General features: G+C 32.1%; 1 pseudogene; it reads right to left on the reverse strand.

Annotated features, from left to right (window-relative positions):
* Nucleotides 1-3,452: 3,452 nt before the first annotated feature.
* LOC146997964 (uncharacterized) lies at nt 3,453-4,788 on the reverse strand (annotated as a pseudogene).
* Between the last annotated feature and the right edge of the window lie 21,333 nt (nt 4,789-26,121).

Here is a 26,121-nt window from a genome sequence, read left to right on the forward strand (position 1 = left end):
CTGTTAAGAATCTATGATAATTATTTAGGAAGATCAAATTAGATTCAACATTTCAAACCTAACAATTTTTATTTCATCTTCACCTCCAAACTACACACGTGCACCATCGCGCGCGTTCGACGACTGACTCTCTCCTTGAGAATCTTGGGATAGAATTTTGTGGTCTGTAATTATATGCTGCCATCTCTCAGCTGTTCTGGGGTTAAATTGGTATGATATTTTTTTAGACTTTTTCAAATAAGATAAACCACAACAAGAGTATCCCCCCAGTGAACAAGCGAAGTGAGAGAACGACAGTATTTACACATACATAGCATAAACAAAAGGGAATTGGGATGCTGGGTTGTGTCAGTTGCTGAAATCACTTACATACATGAAATTAAATAAAAGTAGAAAACAAAATAAAGTAATACAGGTTAAATCTAATTGACATGAATAAATGAAAATAAAGGTTTTTCAGTTCTGAAATTTGTAGAGAATAATTGTGATATGATGAACATTGAAAATCGAGTAACTCAAGAGTAATTATGATCAAGTTAACCAATTTCTGTGATGAGTCTCTTGCTAAATTTCACAATTCATCCAGATTTTGTGGTTTTGGAATTGTTGACAGAGTTTCCAGTAGTATTTCCTGGGACTTTAGGTTCATGCTCGTGAGGAATTTGTTGTATTTCATCATTATATATGAATGCAGGTTTCACTCTGTCTAGGGAAACATTGCTTTGCCTGACATTTATGGATATTTTTATAACTTTGTCGCTTCGACTTATGACTTTGTGGGGACCTGTATATGGTTGAGTGAGCGGTGGTGTTATTTTGTCCACACGAAGGAAAACATGTGTACACTTTTGCAATTCTGGGTGCACAAAGATTCTTGTTTGGTGATTTTGGTTGGGAAATGGCTTTAACTGCTGCATTTGTGCCTGGAGTTTCTGCACATACTCATAAGATGGAGTTGTATTTTGGGCACTTTGGGAAAATAAATCTGCTGGAAGTCTTAGTGAAGTTCCATACACAAGATCAGCACTTGATGCTTGTATGTCTGTTTTAACAGCAGCTCGAATGCCAAGGAGAACTGTTGGTAATGATTCCGTCCATCTTGGGTTTTCATGGGCTTTTAAAGAATTTTTCAAGACTCTGTGAAAACGTTCTACTAAGCCATTTGCTTGGGGATGAAAGGCTGTAGTACGAATTCTTGTTGTTCCCATAATTTGTGTGAGCTCACTGAACAGAGGTGACTCAAACTGGCGACCCTGATCTGTGGTGATGGTAGATGGGCATCAAAAGCGGGATATCCATCCTTCGAACAAGGCTCTGCATGCTGTTGCTGCTGTCATATCAGCGATGGGTATCACTTCAGGCCATCTGGTGAACCTGTCGATGATGGTGAGGCAGTACATTTTGCCCTCTGAAGGAGGCAAGGGTCTGATTAAATCCACATGCAGATGAGAAAATCATGCGTCTGGTGTAGCAAATGTACCCAGAGGTGTTTTTGTGTGTTTGTGAACTTTGGATCGCTGGCATGCATCACAACTTTTTACCCAGTCTTTAATATTCTTTTTCATATTGGGCCAAACATAGCGAGCAGAAATTAATTTGCAAGATCCTGTTGTTCCTGGATGCGAGAGGTTCTGAAAATGGTCAAACACTATTTTACGAAAAGATGCTGGCACAATAGGTCTTGGAATTCCGGTTGATACATCACAGATGAGTTCTGTTGCTGACACTGGGCTGGGCATGGACTTTATTTCTAGTGAATGATTGCTGTTTTGCAGATTTTGTAAATCATCAGCTTTCTGAGCGTGACTAAAGGCTTCAAAATCAAGAAATGAGGAATTTGAGATGTTGTTTATCTCAATTCTGGATAATGCATCTGCAACGCTATTATTAACACCACTGGTATGACGAATGTCAGTGCTAAACTGAGAAATGAAATCAAGTCGACGCCATTGGCGCAGACTGCACTTCTCTGAATTTTGCTTAAAGGCGTAGATAAGAGGCTTTTGATCAGTGAAAATGATAAAGTTCCGACCTTCGAGCATGTGCCGGAATCTCTTCACCGCAGTGTAAATGGCCAATAGTTCTCGATCATAGGTGGAGAATTTTTGTTGACTGTTGGTGAGCTTAACAGAGAAGAATGCAATCGGTTCCCAGTTGGTTGTGTTGAGTTGCATCAAGGAACCATCAACTGCCAGGTCACTGGCATCAACCCAAACACTAAGTTTGGCTCCTGGAATTGGGTGACGAAGAAGAGTTGCGGTAGCTAGTGAATTTTTGGCATCTGTAAATGCCTGTTCGCTAGCCTCAGACCATTGAAGTGTTTCTTTGGGATCGTTTTGTTTAGGTTTTCTGCTCTTTTTATTATTTTTGATACCTTCTGAAAATTTATTTAAGGGTGCTAATATGTGTGCTGCTCTAGGAACGAAACGTCTATAGGAATTGAATAGACCTAAGAAGCGTCTTAATTGAATTATGGTAGTAGGTTTAGGAAAATTCAAAATACAGTCTACTCTATCTTTCAGGGGTTCTGTTCCTTCTTCAGATACTTTGACACCTAAGAAATTTATTGAGGAAACACCAAAAACACACTTAGAAGGTTTAAGGCTAAGGCCATAATTTTGCAATCTTTCAAAAAGTATTCTTAGATGCGAGATATGCTCTTCCTCAGATTTAGATGCTACTAATATATCGTCTACGAATGCATAAACAAATTTTAAATCTCGAGTAACTTCATCGATGAATCTTTGGAATGTGGCTGCAGCGTTACATAGGCCAAATTGCATGCGACAGCTTTCAAATAAGCCGAAGGGGGTGATTATAGCACTTTTGTGGATATCATCAGGATGTATAGGGATTTGATGATAGGCTTTAATTAAATCAAGGTGCGAGAAAATTTTGCAGCCATGTAGTTCAGAAGTAAAATCTAAGATATTAGGAATGTTATAATTATCTTTTATTGTTTGTGCATTGAGGGCTCTGTAATCTCCTACAGGACGCCATTCCGTGCTGTCCTTTTTAGGGACCATATGCAAAGGTGATGCGTAGTTACTTTTTGAAGGACGAATGTGGCCTAATTCTATCATATTTTGGAATTCTTCTTTGGCGATTCGTAGGCGGTCTGGGGCAAGACGTCGTGCTTTAGCAGTGACGGGAGGTCCTGTGGTTTGGATGTGATGCACTACTGTGTGCTTAATTTCTTGGTCAGCACGGGGTGGTTTTGTGATTTCTGGAAATTCTAATAATAATTTATGGTATATACTGTCGCCAGATACTGTCTTTATTGAATGTATTGCACTAACTCGTAAACTGCATTTAGAGCCAATATTAGTGTTACCGTCGATTAATCTTTTTGTGTGGAGGTTAGGCATCAAGTTGAAATTATACAAAAAATCTGCACCAATAATAGGGGTTGAAACACTGCCGACAAGAAAGGTCCATCTAAATATGCGTCTTAAACCTAAGTCTAAGGAGAGATTTTGGCTAGTGTAGACGGAAATTGGTGTAGTGTTTGCTGCTGAAAGGGTCATTTGGATGCGATTTCGCCTTTGCAATGCTGTTGCTGGAATTATAGATACGTCAGAACCCGTGTCGATGAGGAAGTTGACATTTGTGCGCGCATCTCTAACAAAAAGGCGACGAGAATTGGAGGGCAAGGCTGTAGTCGCCGCTATGCCTCGCCTGGGCCGTTTTTTGAAAATTTACAGGGCGGGGTACACTTTATAGCTCTCTCACCAAATTTAAGGTGGTACCAACAGGTATCAAACTTGTTTTTATTTTGAGAGGGGCTGCGTTCTCTTTAGCCGCGATATTTATTCTGACTACGAGTGCGGCGACGATCACGCGAGATATTATCGATTCTTACGTGCAATTTTTTTATCTCTGCGAGTAAACGTTCTTCAATGGAATCTGAAATATTAGCAGAACAAATATTTGTGGCACTTACCGCTACAGGAGATGGTGATACATCGATGACACGATCCGCAACTTCCGCAGCTTTATCCAAGGTTAAAGGCGTGTTCGCTGCGAGTATCGACCTGTACGAAACTCGGGATATGCTGTAAAAACAGTTAGCATTAGTTCATCGGAAATGCTGTATGACTCAGCGCGTCGTCGCATTATGCGTAAGAGTTCACTTGGCCGGCGATCTCCCAACTGTTCGCCGCCGAGGAGTTTTTTCATTTCTTGATGCGTCGATTCTCCGCACCGCTTGATTAGCTCAGTTTTAATGTGATTGTAAGGATCCGTGGAGTTGGGGGCTTTGATTACATCTCTCACAATTGATGCGGCTTCGGCGGGCAGGTGCGAAACAATGTAATTATACTTCGTGCGAGACTCCGATATCGCTTTCGGTGTTCCCAATTCAAATGTTGCTTCGCACATAGTGAACCATAGTGAAGGATCGGCGAAGTTGTACACAGGTATCTTTACTGCTCCGATTATTGCTGTTCCTTCAGTCATTTCCAGTCACGTGGCTAAGTCCCAAGTAATATGTAAAAAAAAGAGAATTTTTTTTTTTTTTTTTTTCCGTGCAAATATTAGTTTAAAACAATAACGCTTGGTTGCTGCAAGGCCGGGTCACCATTGTTAAGAATCTATGATAATTATTTAGGAAGATCAAATTAGATTCAACATTTCAAACTTAACAATTTTTATTTCATCTTCACCTCCAAACTACACACGTGCACCATCGCGCGCGTTCGACGACTGACTCTCTCCTTGAGAATCTTGGGATAGAATTTTGTGGTCTGTAATCATGTGCTGCCATCTCTCGGCTGTTCTGGGATTAAATTGGTATGATATTTTTTTAGACTTTTCCAAATAAGATAAACCACAACATATCTAAAAGAAGTTACTTCATCCTTATACCAAGCATTTTAGGCCACTTTCTGTGGCACATGTTTGCATGATTCCTGAGTTTTGCAGAATTACATAGTTGTTGTAAAGAAAATAAACAAATCATTTAAAAAACAGTGCAATGAATGCAGTAATGTATGAATGGCAACATGTCTTTTGACCAGGTCTGGCACTAGTAGGAATTTATTCACTCAGTGGCTAAATATATTATGCAAATCAGATCATATTCACACTACATACCTAGGAAAGGAAAAAAGTTAATTCCCTTCCAGTCCTACTATTATTTTTTTGTAATAAAATATTATAATTGTGTAACCAGTTTTTCATAAATTTCAGATTCACATGCTTCACTAAACCATCTAAAAGACCGAGACAAAATTATTGTCATTCAAAATACAGACAAAATTATGTTTAAACTCTCTCCCCCCCCTCCCCCAATTCACCAGAACTAATACTAAGTTCTGATTTCTTTGCAACAGAACGCTTTTAATTCTGTGTAGGAAATCTTTGCCTTTCTTTTAAAACACTGACAAAATTTATAAAAAAATACCTTTCTGTCAAATTTTTTAAGTCTGGTTTAACCCTTTGCGACACGCATATTTAAAATATATTTTAATCTTTAAAAAAATGCCTTAGAATAAGTCAGATGGACTTACTTAAGTGCCTTTAAGGCTTGAAAAAAAGTCTGCGCTTTTATTTTTTACGGTGGAAGGTGGGATACCATTTGTCCCACCATGCAACTAGCACATGTCTTATAGCATAATAGTGTATAGCAGGGAAAAAAAATTATATGTGGAATGAATAAACAAAATAAAGCGTGCATTCTAAAATATTCATAATAAACACACTAAAATGCATTTTGTACTTATTGCATATATGCATGACTTGTAAAATTTTGCATATGCACATTTTGCATGTAGTATATATTTAATATTTTTAAATTTTAGGAACAAAAGAAAATATTTTCTTGAATATTATTTTAAGATTAAAATTTGATACTCGTACATATGATACTAAATAAAATATTAAAATTGGCACTTGATTCAAAAACATTTATATATGACTAAAATTGAAAAAAAAGTCACTTTCATGAAACTTTGAAAAACATGTTATTTCATTCTTTTGTAAGCATAGAGGCACTTCACATGTTTCACACATGCAAAATGTTCGTCGTTATTCTTTCGATATGCTGCAATATGCACATCTTCTCCTGCTCGTTCTCTTTGGCGTTTTACTTACATTTTTTAGTGTCTTTTCTGGTTGTACGAACGGGTTTTTAGTTTTATTTGAACTGGGGATTTCAGTTTTCTTTTCAGCTCTTTCTTGCCTGCAAGTGCCATTAGACCTTCTGTAACTGAGAGAAGAAAACCTTTCATTGTTTTTACATCATGATCAGGTTCGCGAACAAACTTGAATAAATGTGTTTACTATACTCGCATCTAAAAAGTAAAAAAAAAAAAAAAAAAAAAAAAAAAAAAAAAAAATCATGTGCCACCATTTCTTGCTTTTGCGGTCTATTTCATATAGTCCTTTCAGTTGATCAATCAGTCGACATATCCCATATTCTTATTGTATGAAATAATGCTGTTTGGGCACAGTACTTTTTTTTTTTTTGTCTTTCCATCTCGTTCCTTTCTATTAATTTCTTTCATTTCAGTTGCCTTTTCCAGGCAAGACAGGATAGAAACGGATCTTTTATCCTTCCATTTTATGCAATAAATTGAATCATCGCTAACTGAAAAGTCTATATATCCTCTTGACATAAATTTGTGGGTAGATACTTCCGATTCATATTTACAGTGCCACATGCATAGATGCATCTGTGTCTTTAAAAAGCGAAACAAATTATGACTACTTCCCTTTCTTCTTCAGCAATAACTTCAACCTCAGTTATTCTCTCCTGGATTTCAATTTCATCTGAATCAGAAACTGACATCTGAAGCATTTGAGTCACAATCAGATGGCAATTCAGCAAAAAGATCCAAAGCTTCCTGAGTTGTTAATTTTTTCCTAGACATTTTAGCACATCAGAGCATACAACGGATGTAAAAGCGCGCGCAATCACGAAAAAAGTAGATGCCAAAAAGAAAAGAAAAAATAATCGTGAGTGCTGCCATCTATTGAGCGGAAATTCAAGTGTGTGGTGGGACAAATTTTAACCCACTTATTTCAACTGCAAAATTAATGTTATAAAATATTGAATACAATTAAGATTTTTGAAAATAAAGTACTTTTGAATATTAAAAAGTATCATACATATCATAAACTGTATACCAAAATTTTTAAAATATTGAAAAATGCGAGATACAGGGATATCACTCTTGTGATCCTATTTTGAATATTTTTTGCTTATAAACTTAAGCCCTGGTATAGTAGTAACATCTACTGAGAAAAATAATAACTAAAATAGATTATTTTTAAAAGATTAGAAAATTTCTAACGGAAATTGCTAACTGAGAAAATAAATATTAATTAGGTGGGACATATATTGACCCACCATGCCGCAAAGGGTTAAGTAATTTATTATGCATGAATTGCATTCTTATATAATTTTTAATATTATAAAAGCTAATATAATATAGTACAGTCAAAAGTCGTTAATTCGGACACCCGTAATCCGGAATGATCTATAATCCGGACCTCAAAGCTACAAACTTTCTGCGCATGCGCGTAAGACCTTTACGGCTGCGAATTTGCGTGTGCGCGTGCCCAAAATACGTTTACGAATGCGCGTTTAATGTATAACGGACGGGATAAGCTAAGCTAAAATTATCTAATTATCTATTTTAGTTAATGTTGCAGATTGCGTTGTTCCTTAATCTTCGAATTGGAGCAATTTTATAAAAGTAAGCTTGAACTTTTGATTATGTCAAACATAATTTCTGATATATATTTACTAATATGTAAAGGATATACAAAGGGAAAGTATCTTTCGGAGTCCATTAAACAAAAAGTGGAATTGCTGCAAAAAATGGATAAAGGATTTGTTTATCTAACCATTCAGAAATCTGTTTATCAATTTCACGCTGCTCTGCGTGTGTGGGGGGGGGAACGTGGCATATCCTTTGGATAAAGGCATATCCTTCTTTTATCTAAACTTTAACGTTTGTTTACCTAAACTTTGTTTATCTTTAACGCCGCGGAGCGCAATGAATTGGAAGTTGATCTGTCAACACTATCCTTATCTTAAGGGCAGATGTTTTTATTTTATTTGGCTCATAATTGCTTACTAAATGTGGTATTTCCTCTCGATGTACTCCGGCTTTGATATGATTTAAATCAAATGCCTCGTCATTATAATTCGCTTCCAATAGCGAAGAAAGTGACAGAGGTTATTGAAAACGAAAAAATTTCGATTGACAAATTAGTCGGTATTCTCGACACAGCAATTATAGGACTTGAACAGCGGAACTTTGTAACTGAACAAGAAATTATGTCTGTTTATGGAATTAAAGAGAATGTATTATCACATAAAAAACGAAGCAACTTAAACAACTTACACTGAAAGAAATATTTAATAAAGTAAACAAATAAATATTAAGCTTTTTTTTTTTTTTTTTTGTAAATTTTGATACCCTTTAGATCATAATTGTTCTTTATTTCGTAAATTACGGTTTCATATTTTTAATTTTATAATTTCTGCATGCCATTTTACCAGATTTAAACTGATGATCTATAATCCGGAATCGCTGAAGTCCCGACGAGTCCGGATTAACGACTTTTGACTGTAATATGCAAGACTGTCTGAGTTTTACTCCAGTAAAGTATTCATCTGAGAATTTATTACAAATTTTATGAAGGTTGATGATATATTTTTATTTCAAATATTTTATTTCACTTTTTTAAACATGAAGTGGAACAAAAATTTCATATTATTCATGACATTATTAAACTACCTTCTCTATGGTTTTGCTGACCTCAGAGTATTGAGCTAATACTTTAATTCGAAAGCCTCTTATACTATTCAGTCACTTATAAATTACTCCTTTTATCCTTAATTAATTTAAATTTTAAATGTTGGCATGTCTTTTGTGTAAAGCTTAAACTGTAATTATATAATTTCAACATTTTAGGCATTTTAAATTTGTGTGTGCATTAAAACAGTTGTCAAAGCACACTGTTATAATTCTTGACACTATATTTAAATACAATTCATCATAGAAAAATTTTTAAAGAAAAAGTTTATTGTGTTAAGGCTATTGAAAATCTATACAATAATTTTTTAGTAAAAATCTTTTCCTTTATGCATATAATTTCTAAGTAAATATTTTTGTTTTAAAAAATCGTCATGTTTAAAAAATTATTAAATAGATGCAAAGTAGTTTATGAAAAGTCAGTTATTAGGTTATTAGAGGAAGAAAATTTGCGTGGCACAATATATAGAAATGTGTAAATCTTTTCTGGGGAAATTTTAATCAATTTAATAATATCAATGTTTGTTGAAAAAAAAAAAATGTCATTTTATTATGAGGAGTGGAAATAATAAAATTGTATGCTTTAATTTGTGCATTTTCTTATTTTTATGTGCAGTATGTACTAATTCTGTAAAATATAAAAACATGACTGCACTTAGTTGAAACATGACTGTTTAAGGAAATCGGTTGTTTTATAAAAATTTGTGAATTTAACAGATTTTATTGTTTGAAATAATTAGTGAAATTATTGTATTATGAAGATGCATAAATACAATTTTTGAATGAAATTTTAACATGCATTTGTATTATATTTATATAAAAAAACAAATTTACTTTTTATTGAGATAATTATGTCCATCTTTATTTTTTGTGTATCTCTTACAACTAAAAATATTTTATCAGAAATGCTAACTTTCCATAAAAGTTCTATTTTATTAGAACTGAGTATTTTTTTTAATTGTTTTTTCTTTATATATTGATGAGCCAAACTACATTTGCATGCAAAAATATTTTGTTTTATGTATTTTAATACATTTTTCTCATTTTATTGAACATTTGTAATTTAGAATAAATTATACACAGTTCTTGGCTATGTTGACCCATTCTGGCATAATCTGTTATAACTTTCATCATGTTAGGTTATATTTCTGTGTATTTGTTTTACACATTAACTCAGTATATTCTGCTTAATTCTGCAGTTTCATCTTATGTTATATTTTGATGATAAAATCTAAGCATTTTGCTTTTAAATGATCCTCTATGCACTTGAAATGTTATTCATATTTTTGAATAAATTTGCTACCATTTGTGAAAAACATTTTTTCGCTTATGCATCTCCAGTAGGTGGGGGGAGGGCACTGAATAGGGCACACTGCTCATTCCCTCACATATATGCATTAGACACTCATCAGCTGAGCTGTAATACACAAGTTTGGACCGCAAGGAGAAAAAAAAAAAACTTTTATGCTCAGCCAGAAATGAGAGATATTACTGGTGCATTAAAATTAAGTCACCAATTCTTGTCTCTCTTTGACTTTTTTTTTCTGATGTTAGAAATCATCAACCTCACAGGACTGCCAGCTCCAGCAGTTTACTAATTATGACTGAATTTGCTACTTCAACATCGTCTGGAAAACTGGATGAGAGTTATTGAGCGCCAACACTGTGTGATATGATTTTAAAGCTTCTCTTTTCAAAAGAGATCTTTTGTAAATCAAAAATGAACTTCTTAACCACAGTAAAATCTGTTGCCTTCATCATGCATTCTTTCTTGACTGCATCAATTCCGACATGAGAGCTTTCAACATTTCTATGAACTCTTTTTGTTGCCTAGGGCAGATGGATTTATTGGATACAGCGTCCCACCTCCCGTGGAAAAGAAATGTTGTCTGCTTCCCGTAATGTGCCTGCGACCTCAAGTCATGTGGAAAGAAATCTGTTTTCGGCAAAAATAATATCGATGCCCCCATTCCTCTGCAGTGTCACCTTTATATGTTCCCAAAGAAGGTGAGACTCTACAAAATCGTAAATGTTTAGGAGAATGTTCCTGAATGTTCCATGACTGGCACAGCAGAGAACGGGCTGTCAGTGCCTTTCGGTGCAAAAGAACAACTTCCACTTAAGGTTGTCGTATGTGGCTTAATCAGTGGATGAAAACTCTGACTCCACCAGAAGCAAAATACAGATCAGGGAAGCAAACAACCAGCAGCTGTTTCAGGTGTCAGCACTTTGGGCATATGCAAACTGGATGTCCTAACCATTCTGGATGTCTTTACTGCTTATCATGTACCTGCAAGTTCCCAGGAGATGCAAAATACCTGCATAAAATGTAACTCATACAAATTTGGTGACTTTTACAAAATGTCCTTTCCATCACAGCCATAGCTGGGAAAATTCCAGCTTCAACTGAAAGCCTAGAGTTTTGGACTTTATCGAAACGACTCCCGAAAATCGAGGCAAACTTTGTCGAACAATTTGAAAATAAGGAATTTGACCAAAATTTCGGTTTTAAGGTCCTCCACGATTTAGGACTTTCTGTGCAAAATTTTAGAGACTGTAAAATTGTGTTCACTTATGTTTGGCGAATTGTTTCGAGAAAAAACTGTAAAGGTGTTGACAATTTCCATAATAATGATTCGCCTGGACAGTTCCTGAGCAAACAGGCAAGAAGTGCCTATCTGTATTGATTTTTCATACCCCCCCCAACAGAGGAATCAAATCAGGTACATTTTACTGCCAGACTCCGTAAGAAACACTCTGAATGTCTGCAAAGTATCACTGCAGCTGTGATTTGCCTAAGTTTGTAAGTTCACTGTGTGTTTTCATAGCAGTTCCTTTCTAGGTTAACTACCTGAAAGGCAAGGACACTTATTATGAAAGAGAACACTTATTTGTTATTTAACTCAGGACTTGCAGTCTGCATTGTTCAAATGTATGTTTCCTTGCTCCTGCTGACAGAAATACTCACAATGTATTTCTAACATTACTTAAGCAGGAGAAACTGTGTTTCGAGATTCCGTAGTATTTAAGTGGGAGAAACTGTATGTATTTCGAGCTCCCATAGTATTTGTTTAATACTTATTGATACAGGTACATGATGGCAATGAGTTTTTGCATCTATTATCTTTTTGTATTGTGTTAAATAACTGATGTTTGTGACAAATTCATCACTCCCCAGTGATCTGTATTGTTTAAACATGTACAGAAAATTTATGTAAATGAATTAAAAAAAAGAAATGTGAATAGATGAACATGTTTTAGAAGGCAAATAATTTTGTGTATTTAATAAATAACCAATTTTTTAAAGTTTATTTATCTTGATTAATTTTCAATTTAAATATTGAAATTAATTTTTATTAACTTTTTCTGCTGTTGATAAACATTTAATGCTCTGAACATTCATATTTAAAATAACTTTCTATTTTTAACATTTTAAAAATTTATATTATATGAAATTATATATAATTCTTTTATTTTTAGAATTATTTTGATTTAGAAAACTAAGAAATCGGGAGATAAAGATGAAATTTGTCACAAAAAAAAAAAAAAAAATCTCCAAGATATATGTTGTCTTTGTTATTGATATTTGTTGTTATATCTGATCATGTTTTTCTGCTTGCAAAAGTGCAACTTCATTTGGCATTTCTGTGTAAATTAGAAGCACTAAATAACAACATAATGCTTTGTAATTTCAATATTGAGAAATGAATTATTATTCAGAATGAATAATTCCTAAAATTCAATATTTCAGAATTGTGCCATGAAATGTTTAATTTTCTTAATTTGGAAGCATTATTTTACAAATATTTTGAAAAAGGAGAAAAATCTTTTCAATACTTTATATTTCTTACATTTATATTTTTTGCCTCCTCCTTGAAATTTTCCAATTAATATCTAATGTTAATTAGTTGTTAAAAGAAGATATTTTTGAATTTGATATCTGAATTTTTTGTTTTCTGTGAAAAAAAAAATGGATGCAAAAAAGTATGTCACAAGACATATTTTTAAGATTTTAAAATTTATTCTTTTTGACAATTACAGTCTGTTTTCGAAGAGCTATTATTAGATTTATTCTGAATTTTATTAATTGCTTTATGTTGTTCAATATATTTAATGCAAGATATCTTGCACTAAACAGTAGGTATGACAATGACAGCTATTTAAAAAAAAAGAAAGAAAGAAGAAGCATTTCTTGTGGAAAAAAATTATTTCTAATTATAATTTTCTCTGTTACTGAGAAACGTTAATTCCTAATATTAATTCAGAAGTTATTAATATATTTTTATTTTCTAAATCTGTAAACATTATTTAACAAAATAAAGGTTTTTTTCATATTTCCAAGAGTTTTATTAAAAAAAAGCAGGAAGTGTGGGAACATTTTTCTCAATTTATTATTTTTTTTTCTAATCATAGAATTGCTTCTGTCTTGAAAATTTCTCATTAATAACTAATATTCAGTAATTGTTAATATGAATTAAATTTATTACCTCAACATTTTATTTTATATATCTGAAAATTATTACAACAAAATATTGCTTCAGAAATAAATTTTATATGTTGTGGAAAAAAAATTAAGGAGGCTGGCAAAATTGTCTGTTATTATGTAAACCAAACCCTGGTACCTTGTGTTACTATGGAAATGCATGTATTACCTAAGAATTACGTAGAAAAACTTTGCATCTATTTCATATTTCATAAGAAATATATTTGATATTTTTTGTTGTAATTATATATTTGTGAAATTTAAATTTACATAGTATTAAATACTACATTTCTCTGAAAATTTCAAATGGGAAATGACAGTTTTGCATTTTAAAGCTGGGCTAATTTTTAGCATTCAAGAAGTATTTCAGGTCTTGTATTTAATTTTTTTTTAAATAAGATCTTAGGCTAAAAAATGAAGTCTAAGAGGATTTTAATATTAGTGTTTCAACCTATAATTAATTGTTTTTTGTTAAAACCCATGAATTTTTATGCAGGATAAATCAAAGCACAGGATAAAAGAAATCCACTTTTTTTGTTAATTTTTTCCTTTAAATATAAGACCATGTGGAATTTTTTAAAACTTTTCTGTTGTCTTTCATTCTGAAATACTTCATTTAGCTGTGAAATCTGTAGAGTTCACAGCTAAGTGTTAAGGAAAAATATAATTTTTTATTCTTACGTGCCTTAACGTTTAGCTTTAAACAAATTATGCTTTGAAACATTCTGCATATACTTTTTAATTGTAAAACAGTATATTATTTTAATATTAATAATATATTAAATAATAAATATATATTAAATAATAAAAATATATTATTTTAATTATAAATAAGTATTTTGTAAGGAGGCAAAGCTAATCTTTGAGGAGTAGTATGCATGTGCATCAAACTCTCTTCAGAGGATAATGCACCTGGTGAAAGGGAGACATGAAGTAATTTTCTTCCTTCAATTCCTTTGTTCCTAAACATCTTTCATGTTTTTTTTTTTTTTTTTTTTTTTTTTTTTTAATCAGCACGATTCATACAATAAAATTGATGAAATGCAATTTTCACTACAGGAGAGGGGGGAAAATAATGCTTCAAAATAATTTTATCCAAGTTTTTTAAAATGGTTAGTTAAGGTAAAAGAATTGTTGTAAAATACGTTTTTGTGAAAAACTAGTCATAAAATGATATTTTATTAAAAAAAAATAATTGTGAGAAAGGAGGGGAATCACTTTTTTCCCTTCATAGATATGTACTGTGAATTTGATCAATTTTGCATTGGAAATTTCTTCATGAAGGCAGTCCTTTTCATCAGTCAATATCATGTATCATGTCAGTGTCATGTATCAAGAAAAGGACAAGTCAAACAAATTTAGATGAAAAAACAAATTAATTATAGAAGGACTGTATCCTGTCCTTTTTAAATAATTTATTTGCATGTTGTTATCGAATATTTTGTCTAATATTCATGAGGAACTAGATTGAAAGTTTTAAAACTTGAATGTCTGAAACATAAAAATACCCTTTAGCTTAGAGAATTAAGAGAATTAAGTTTATTAATTACGAGAATTAAGATGTAGAGAATTAATTTTTAGTTCATATATATTTTAATTGTGTAACTATATTACTGAGATACCAGATAAATCATTTCAAGGGAATAATTTATTAGTTTAGTCTTAAACAAATCATTTCTACCTCTCCATGTGCATATTGTTTTTATTTAACATTTTGGGGCACAAATGATAAGCCTTAATAAAGATTTAAAAATGTGCGTTTTTGCTTAACTAATGAAAAGGCATTCTGTGAATTGAATTTGCAAGGAGAAGGAATAATTTAATTGAACATTGTGCAGGTGTTATTGAAATAAAACTCAAAACAACAGTTTTTAATTTATATAGGGAGAATAATTTATAAAATTTCTAAAACATTTATTTTGGTAAGTTGTAAAATTTCTTTACAAATAATTTTATGGAAGGATTGCATCCATTCACTTGCTAATAGAAAATGTTGATTTTTGTTTTAGAATAAATTTAATTTAAAGCAGTTTTCTAATTTCTCCACCAAATACTTAAAACTAGGCTTGAGTTTTCACATGTGTTATCATTTACCCAGGCTTACACATAGCATGTGAGGCATGAATAATCATGAGATATTTAAGAATTAAATCTTAAATGATTTTAATTATTAAATAATAGTTGCATTCATTCCGAACCCTTCTTACGTAATTTTTTTAAAAAATTGATAGCTTAATATCTCTGTTGCAATGAAGTGAATGAAAAATCCGACTTTTTCACTTTAGATCTATATTTGAACTATTTGAAAGAAAAGTACTCTGAGAATTTCTGCTTTTAAATTGTGTTTTATATTTATGCTTATGAGAATTACCCCACTTTAAATTTCTACACTTTTTTTCTGCATTCATCATTTTCATTTTGCTGAGCTACTGTCTGTGTACTATAGCAAGTTACTTTATTATGATTAGCTTTGTCCTTACTGTTCAGTAATCTTAAAAATTATTTACAGTACATGTGAATATGAAGTTCATAATAGTTGAAGATAACAGAGCATGCAGTTATATCAGTATTTCTATGATAGGGAGAGGTTCTAAAATCACAGATTCGTAAGTGAAAGCTTTTATATTCTGTGTATAAAATCTCAGGAAATTGTACAGATAGCCTTAAATGATTTTTATTTTTAGTCTTTTCTTCTTATTTTGATTTTTAATGTATTCCCCCCACCCCATATTTAATGTGAGTGATACTGTTTATTTTGCAAAATGAAAATAAGTCTATGATTTTAGCAGACATTTTTGAACAACTTATTTTTCTATGCATAGACCTGATATGCAGCTCTGTTCTAATATATATGAATAAATGTTCTGATATGAATATTTCATCCTACAACCCCTCAAGGCAAATCAACAGTTATATATTTAATAACTTTAGTTATTATGTGTTTTTGTTTCTGGCTTTCACAGGAATAACACCTTTTCTAATAAAAAGCTATGTTTGAAATTTATATTGTTGAAAATATTTAAATGTCCGCTGAAAAATTATATAGTTAAAATATAAATAAGTAAACAAAATGAATAAACTTTTAAAATGACTTTTTCTAAATTATAAATAAAAAATATTTGCTCTCTATGGTTGCTGATTTAAGTCAAAGATTACTGCATATTAATTACCGTATTTTTCGGCGTGGGACGCCCACCAGTGTATAATGTGCATCTATAATTTTACGCTAGATTTTTAAATTTTTGTTTGTATATCTGTATAACGCGCCATTCGAACAATAATGTACTGCATTGACAAGTCTTAAGAGGAACAATATGTGTGTGGGTTAAATGCTTGAGGGAGTAAATATTCCTGCAAAGAGGATGGATTCAATGCAAATGTCCAAAAGAATGCTATGGTAGGGTTTCGAGAGAAGGTGGATATAATCTGGAGAAAGAATGCACTTCCAACACGAAAGAAGTCATGGAATTAGATTTCAGATGTTTTCTCTTTCTGTGAAGCTGTGATTTTCAAGTGAACATCGAAGGTTTTAGTTGAAATACAGTTGATCTTGTGTTAATTTTAGTAGTAAATATGGTTCCTGCAAAAAACACACTGCTAGTTTTAAATGCAAAGTCATTCAGTTTGTGAAAGAAAATGGAAATTGTGCTGCAGCAAGGGTGTTTGGTGTTGGTGAATGATAATGATTCACCAACAATGATGTTTGTTTATGTACCAGATTTGCAGTGACGGTGAAGATAAAACAGAAATCGATGATGTGCCTGAGGATATAACGGAATACCAGCATGTTGAACATTTTATGCTATCCGATAATGAAAAGATTTTAAATTTAAGAGGTATGTCATTTCTTTTAAAACAGTATAAGTAAACACAAAAATGTAACTTATGTATGCCGATTTTTTTCCATATTTTTAATTTATTATTTTTATATCCGTCGTGCACTCGTATAACATGCACTCGTAAATTTCAATCATATTTTTGGCAAAAGTGCATGTTATACGCTGAAATATATGTTATGTACTGTGTAGAAATACATTACTTGCCATTTAATGTCAGAATTAATAATATAGCTGCTAAAAATAGAACATATTTTGGGTTTCATATGTTAATTATACCAAAATGTATCATATTTGCATAAATTTATACATTTTGAGCAGAAGGCTTAAATAAGGAGGGATAAATATTATTAATTCAGTAATAAGAATAGAAAATAGGCAGAATATAATTGAACATTTAAAAATTGATACTTATTGGAATGAACTATGCTTCAATGCGTATGTTATTTTGTACATGAAATACTAATGACAATTTTAAATAATCAAAATGACAATAAAATTTAATACATCAAAGGCAACCTCATGGACAGAGGACTGCATATCTAGTAGAATAAAATATTGTTAGTTCTGTCTTGAGACAAGTTTTGGAATTTTATTGTTGAGAGACTTTAATAATGAATAGTCTTTTAACAAATTTTTAATTCTTTTTTCAATTAAAATAATATGAGATTAAGCATAAATATGAAATTCCGAGACGACAATCATTTTAAACTGCTTAATATGCATTAAAGGAAAAGATTTGTCTATTAAATAGTTGATATTTTGAAATATGTAATTATAAAATTAAATTAAATAAAAATGTAAAAATTTATTTTGCTGCTGTCATAAAAGAAATACAGGAATTCATAATTTGTTTCACCTTTTCAACAACATCTCTTCACTGAATATATAAATATTCATGATAGCTAATGATGTCCAATTATCTACATATCTTGTTTACCAATCACCAGTTTACCAATTATCTTGAGAGTTTATTGCAATGTTTTGGTATCTGAATGTAATAATTATGATGGATGTAGAATTTTTGAAATATAAACCAGGTTACGAAATGCTATAAAATAAAAAAGAACATTTATTAACACAATGTAAAGAGGAATAAATGGACAGTCAGCAGCACTGCATGACCGAAAGTGTAAATCAGTCCGGAGAATACAGCAGCACTGCTATGATGACGTGGCTATTTGACGTGGCAGTAATGAGCCATCTTCATCACTTGTAATATGCTGCAAATGTGGGTAAAAACACAGATCCCATGTGGCACACAGCCATCACACCTGTCCTGAAGAAGTGGATTCTTAATTAACTTGCTTGAAATAAAACTTGAGCTTACAAGAGCAAGTCCATGTTGTGCTGGATATATCTCTACTATTCTTTTTAATGGCCATGTAGCTGGGAAAATGTCACCTTTTAGCAGAATAATACCACCAATTTCCAGGAATGACCATTCTCATCTGGATTTCAGCATATGCAAGCATTCACTGTGCCATCTCTCTTCTTCATCTTCTTTATTTTCTGCTACAGAAACCTCATGGAATGAAGGGGAGGCCTGATACAATCACATTCAGGAACACTTGTAGTAGTTTCTCATAATTCTTTCAAAGTTCACTCAGTTTTCTCTTTGCTGCAATAAAGTTACTTCCTTATCACAGGAAATGTGAATGTAGGCAGGAGAATTAACTTGCTTGAAATAAAACATGAGCAGTAATTGTTACAAACACAAACAAGTCCATGTTGTGCTGGATAAACCTCTACTATTCTTTGTAATGGCTGTGTAGCTGGGAAAGTGTCACCTTTTAGCAGAATGATATCCCCAATTTCCAAGATTGACCATACTCATCTGGATTGCAGCATTTGCAAGCATCTCTTCCAGAGCTTTATTTTCTGCAACAGAAACTTCTTGGAATGAAGGTGTGAGGCCTGATAAAATCACATTCAGAAACACTTGTAGTAGTTTCTCGTAATTCTTTCAAAGTTCATTCAGTTTTCTCTTTGCTGCAATAAAGTTACTTCCTTATCACATTAAATGTGTCAGGTATGCCTTGGCTTGCAGCAAACCTCTTGAATGCAACAGTCAATTGTTAAATCTCAGACAGCTTCTTGGTGAGCTGTTGTTAGCTAGCTGTTGTTGCCATGCAAACGAATACAGTCAAAAGTCTTTAATCCGGACTCGTCGGGACTTCGGTGATTCCGGATTATAGATCATCAGTTTAAATCTGGTAAGATGGCATGCAGAAATTATAAAATTAAAAATATAAAACAGTAATTTATAAAATAATGAGCAATTATGATCTAAAGGGTATCAAAATTTACAAAAAAAAAAAAGCTTAATATTTATTTGTTTACTTTATTAAACATTTCTTTCAACGCGCGCATGCGTAAAGCATACATTATGCATAGCCGAAATTAGAAAATTGCAACCAGAAAACTATTTAATTTGTATTCGTGATATTTGTAATGACCAGGAATTTGATTTAAATCATATCAAAGATGAAGTACATTGAGATGAAATACTACATTTAATAAGGAATTATAAGCCGAATAAAATAAAAACATCTGCCCTGAAGATAACGATAATGTTGACATATCAACTTCCAGTTCATTGCGTGCCGCCACGTTCCCCCTTCCCCCCCCCCCCGCGCAGAGCAGCGTGAAATTGATAAACAGATTTCCGAACGGTTAAATAAACAAAGGATATGCCTTTATCCATTTTTTGGAGCAATTCCACTTTTTGTTTGATGGACATCGAAACATACATTCGTTTTCGTAGATCCTTTGGGAGCTCCAGCATCGGAAATTCTATTTGACATAATCGAAAGTTCAAGCTTACTTTTATAAAATTGCTCTTACAGTCTGTAAAAAATAATAAGCCGGATCCAATTCGAAGATTAAGGAACAACGCAATCATCAACATTAACTGAAATAGACAATTAGATAATTTGAGCTTATACCGTCCGTTATACATTAAACGCGCAGTGAAAACGTATTCTGCGCTTGTGCACACGCAAATGCGCAGTCGTAAAGGTCTTACGCGCACGCTTAAACGCTTATGCGCATGCGCAGAAAGTTTTTAGCTTTGAGGTCCGGATTATAGATCATTCCGGATTATGGGTGTCCGAATTAACGACTTTTGACTGTAATACAGCATAGCTGTTATCAGTCCATTTACCATGTCCTTAGTTAAATTTTAAGTCATTGGGACCGTATAATTAATACTACAGTTAGCAAATGGCCCTTATAATTTGCAAACTATGCATTTTGCTTTGAAACTTTTAATAATTTTCTTTGCTCCATTGATACAACAGTTGTGTTTTAAAATGGAATTTACCACTATACAACTTGCATATGGAATTTCATTCAGCTCAATCAAGAGTTCATCCAGTCTATTAGGAGACTGAATAATAAATGAATGGTTAGCATTATAATTTATTCTAGTATGCTGAATACAACCTGCCACTTGTAGGAGGCTATCTTCAAAAAAATTATTTGATGCTGCGAACACTATAATTTTCAAAGGTTTCTTGCAACTTAATAATTGTATGCCATCTTTAAAATGCACTTACTATACCCACAATACTAAATAATGCCTTGATGCTTTTCTACATTCCAAAGAGTTATAGGGAAATGTTCACCCTTGAAATTTGGCAAACAGTTTTGTATCTTTTCGATAAGGGAGCTGTGCTATTTAAGAAAGTACTTAAAGTTTCAATTTTTAAACTGTGTCATGAAAGTATGGTATTAGTTCTCTTTTCAATCAATGCATCTGATCCTCAGTGATGTTACAGAATTCAAAACTCAGTCAAATTCAAGGGGCCTCTTTTACCACCACAGTCAGTTTATTTTGAGCTTTTCTAACAGACTCCCCAGGAAGCAAGGTCTGTTGGGTATAATTTTGATGGAATGTAATTCTGATCGAGACCTCAGTAAAACTCCGAGATTTCCGTACTTCAGTTAACAGTAAATGTTTTCCATCTGCGACAAGGTGATGATAACCTTATTAGTGCAACAACATACCATGCAAAGATTTGAAACTTATAGTAACTCAGAATATTTTGAATGGAACCAACAAACTTTGAAAGCATTCAGTTCTAATCTAGGAAAAGAAGAATAACTGTAGTTATGACAGCTATTGTAATATTAAGTTCTTGCTGTTATAATTAATCACTTTTTGGTATGCAAAATCTGATGCATTACGAAATGTATCTCAACTGCATTGTCTGGAAGTGAATGCATCTAGGAATTTTAATATACTGAAACTTTATCCATTTTTCATTAATACTATTAGGAACCAGATCATACCAATCACTATTGGAAATCCAAAGATGTCGATACGTAATCTCCATCGCTTTTACAGCTATTGAAAGGTTAAAAAATCTCCGATGATTGTAATTGTAATTTTCTTCAACAGCCAAGACTGTCTTAATCCCATTATATAATAATGTTGAATCAGATTATAATTTCAACAATTTAGACAATTTATTAGGCATAATTTGCACATTGAGAGAACCAGTTTCCTGGTTCAACAAATATTGGCTTTAGGAAAAGCTAATTGGTTCACCATTTCCTTAGTTTAAACCACTTCTTTGGTTCCTTAATTTCTTTAGTCACCTGTTTCGTAGCTTCCAATATATAAACTGCCTACAAGTATCAAAAGCCTTTTCAGTGCTTTTCAATCTAAAGAAAAGATCATCGCATAGAAATAATTTCTTATTATCTCTGATGCGTGGCGAATCTTTTTCACCATCCACTGGAATTGTTTCAAAGTATCATTGGCAGAAATGAAAAGGAGGCATGAAATAAGTTACCATGATTAATCGATCCCATACTTCTGAATCTTTTTCCCCCACTCACTGCAATTGTTTTAAAGTATCATTGGCAAAAATGAAAAGGAGGCATGAAATAAGTTACCATGATTAATCGATCCCATGCTTCTGTTCTGCGAAGCATTTCTACCTTCTTTAGCTATAAGAATGTGCTCATACAATTCGGCAGTATCAGACATAAACACTACAACATGTATTATGAAACTTCCAAGTACCAAAACTAATCCCACTTGATAGTTAGTCCTACAAATAATATGGAATTCAAAGACTTTCCTTTATATTAGGTTTAGAAAAACCATAGCACTATTTGGTATAAATGCAGAATGTTGAGGAATGTATTATGCATTATCAGGTAAACCTGTGTGTTAAATTAACTAGACTCATAGACTCAGTTTTTCATAATCGGACATGTATTCTTTATAACCTTTTTACAAACTAGGATTTCACTTAAATTTGTGATCAATGGCAATTAAGTGTGAAATTGCCACTTCTTTATATTCTCTCATATTTTCAGCAGAATCTCAAAACGGAAGCTTCACGAAGAGTCTAATCAGAATTCACTTTGAAAAGCTTTAGATGATATTTCTCTTTGTGTGCTAGCACTGTAACCCTTTGAAGTAACTCACTAGTTTCCCAAAACCACTTCAGGGCTTTGTCAGTGTTTAACTCAGTCCAAAAGTTGTCTAGTGCAATTGCGGTTTCATTATCACGAAATGTGTTTCGAATTCTTCCAGAAAGTACTCAACCAAAATATGTGTGTTGTGCCACTACTGAATTTTTATTTATACCTGGCAACAAAAGGCAAATCCATTATAACTGCCAATAAAAATGTCAATTTTTCTCACTATATTCAATATCAGCTAACAACAGAATCTTCAGATGACAGAATATTATGATCCGTATGCCTCGGTGGAAGAGGAGAGGTAACTTATTTAGCATAACACTCTCTTGCAGAATGAAATTTTAGAATCATGAGCGGAAAAGCACATCTGGATAAACAGTAGATAGAGCATAACTTCTTTTCAGTGGTAACTTCAGTGTACAAGACTCCAAAATAAAGCTGCATTCATTACCAGTATGCAGAACAGAACAACTGTGCTGGTTTCCCATTCTATCAAGTGCTTGAATGATTGCAGTGGGAAACAATACTTCTTATTTTTTCCATGTTAAGCTTTAAATTATGAGAATTTGAGATCACAACTGGATTTAAGTCAGCTGTAAAAAAACTGACTTACTGTTCTCATGTAGCAGTGTGTATTACTTAAATTTCGAAAAACTAATGCAAGTATGTTAAGTACCACAGAGGCAATTAAAGCATGGATTATATATTTTTTATGTTATCTTTCCCTCTGTTACATCTAATTCCTTAAATTTAAATATTTTAATGGTACCCATTCTTTAAACAAATAAACATAATTTATTCCTTTACATTGATAAGAAGCAATTTTATTTGCACTTGTATTAGAAATACATTGGCATTTTCGCTAAGGTCTCTTTTCATGCTCAGTGTTATAAATTTCTAATGAAGCACATCTATTACTTAAATTCTAAGAAGCTGTCACATAAGGAATGTCAATAGCTACTTTCTGAGACCATAAATAATGAGTATTGGAGCCTACGTTTTGACACAAAATAAATATTAAAACAACTGTTCTCTTGTAGAAGCTTCTACATGCAATGAATATAAGTTCCGAATTATCTCATTAGAAACATCACCCTAACACTGTAAGCTTGAATGATTTGTTACTGGTTAATCTGAAAAAGTTTTTAATAAAGATATTGTTATCTCTTTTTGTCATTATATTGCTTGAAATCGTTGTATTTTCAAAAATAACAGTTACCCACTGATTAATATAATGTACTTTAAATACCCAAAATATTACCTGCCTTATTAAATCTACCTTAGCAGCTAGAAGCATCTCTCATTGGTCTTACGGGGATACTGCACATCTACTGTATCTACATATATTATATATATAAAATCTTGTGGCACTTTGCATGTAATATGCAGTTCTTCTGTATAAAGTCTGAAACTTTCTGAGTGAAAATTCACTTTGCAGCCCATAGCTACCATATCGAGTTAACACTAATCTAAAACAAATGGCCACTGTAAGATACATAATCTGTTAATTACTGTAATGAAAGTCGGTACAGAACAGGAAGTCTTTTTTGGAGAAGTTTTCTGTTACGAGAAGTTGATTCTCTCACAAGTGGGATGGAGTTGGAAGTTATCTTGTCTATAAGAAGATGTCCAAGACTGTGGCCAGTAATAGACACTTAGTAAGGTATCAGGATGGTAAGTAACATCATCATATTTTCATCTATTTCGCAGAGTATATAGAGAGCAGTAAATGCTTTTACCAATTTCTACTGCACTTCTACTTTTTATATAGCCTTAAGAATAGAAATAATTTTTTATTGCTTTGAATGTTTAAATGCACCTTGAAGATTGAATATCTAAAAATTTTTTAAAAAAATTAATAAATAATTACTTTGAATGTATGTTCATTCAAATTAGAAATATTTGTGTTAATTATATATTTTTATCTAATTCACAAAGTAGCAAAAATAAGTGTCTGTCTTAATTGCTTAAAGCAAAACCAGGAAACACAATTTACTGCAAAAAGAACTGCATCTGTGTCATCTATCCTTTTCTCAATTTAAGGGAACCACTTACTATATATGTATTTAAAAGAAGACTGTTAATTATTTAAAAATTTTTAATCTGTTTGTTTTCAGTCCCAAATTTAATTAAGTAGAAACCTATATTCATATAGAAGAGCATCTTATTGCTAGAAACTAATTAATAATAGAGCCTTTTAATGCAATCTTCTGAGTCCTAATATCATGTAAATGTGATGTGTTTGAATTCTGCACATTTGTTATTGAGAAAGCTGATACAGATGACATGGCAAATACTGTCGTTCCATTAGAAGGTTACCAAGTTATGAAGTAAATATGAGGAGTATCATGTTTTCTGATTGATTTCTCATATCAAAAGTTACATGCTGATGTTGTAGTGACACAGCAATCTCATTGTGCATAATGTTGCAAAGTCGCAACATTATGTCATCTTTAATATGTCCAGAAGTCCGCAAAATTCCATGCTTCTGCGACCATCGCAACTTCATGTAATTTCATGCAAAGATATTGCTTTCGCATCTTTCCATACCACATTCTTTTGAAAAAACATACGATCTTAGGTTGTAACTATATGGTATTGTGATGACGTACTAAACATACCATTTTTGCTCAATTACTGAAAAACGAATTCCTTATTAGTTTTGTAATTACCTTTTTTTGGGATTGTTGCAAAGACTCATTATAATGAATACCTTTTTGTAAATATAGTCTGTTTTATTAAAAGATTTAATTTTTTAATTCATTCTTTTCCTAAGTTCCGACATATATCTACTTACTTGTTATTGAGAACATCTGAATATTGTGCATATTTAATATAAAACTACATCTTTTAACAAACTGTTCAGTACCTCAGATTGACTTATAAAATAATGAACTTAAAAAAGGCATATTTAGATCTTTCTGCATAAAATATAACTGACCTAATAATATAAGCATCATTATGAATTTTGCTTGATTTTCATTGTTTTTGTACATAAAAAATTATTACATTTAGAAAATAAATTTTGCAGGAGTCCTGTTTCTTCCAACAATTTGTTTCAGTACATTAATACTGAATTTAATCTACAGATTTTTATTAAAATATTTACCTGATAAATGAAAGTACAGCAAAATATTATTCTTTGTTTCTGCTGAACATACAGAACTTTGTTTTTACATGCTGAGTTTTAAATATTTTTCTTTCATTAAACACTACATACATTTCAACTCTTCTTCAAATTCACTGCTCGTTTGTCCCACATTTTCTCAAAATATAAATTGTCTGCTGCATTCATTGTTTTATTATCTGCTTCTATGTGAACTTTATATAAATTGTCAATTTTTACCCTATTCATGATATACCAGTTTCATTAATCAAAACGCATAAAATATGTTCCTAATTAAATTCCACAATATTGGTTATTAATTCACATAGCATACTATATAAAGAACAGTGTTTACTGAAAAGATAATAATGTTTTCAAATTCTGTTAATCCCTTCTGGGTACATTCATAAGCCGTTTTAACAGAAATATTACATAAAGCATTGGATTTTAGTACGAAGGAATAACTTTTAATTGAACTGAATAACC

Source organism: Stegodyphus dumicola, chromosome 3, assembly GCF_044657685.1.
Source record: "Stegodyphus dumicola isolate Sdum_Otavi_A_Nest chromosome 3, ASM4465768v1".
Classification (NCBI taxonomy): Eukaryota; Metazoa; Arthropoda; class Arachnida; order Araneae; family Eresidae; genus Stegodyphus; species Stegodyphus dumicola.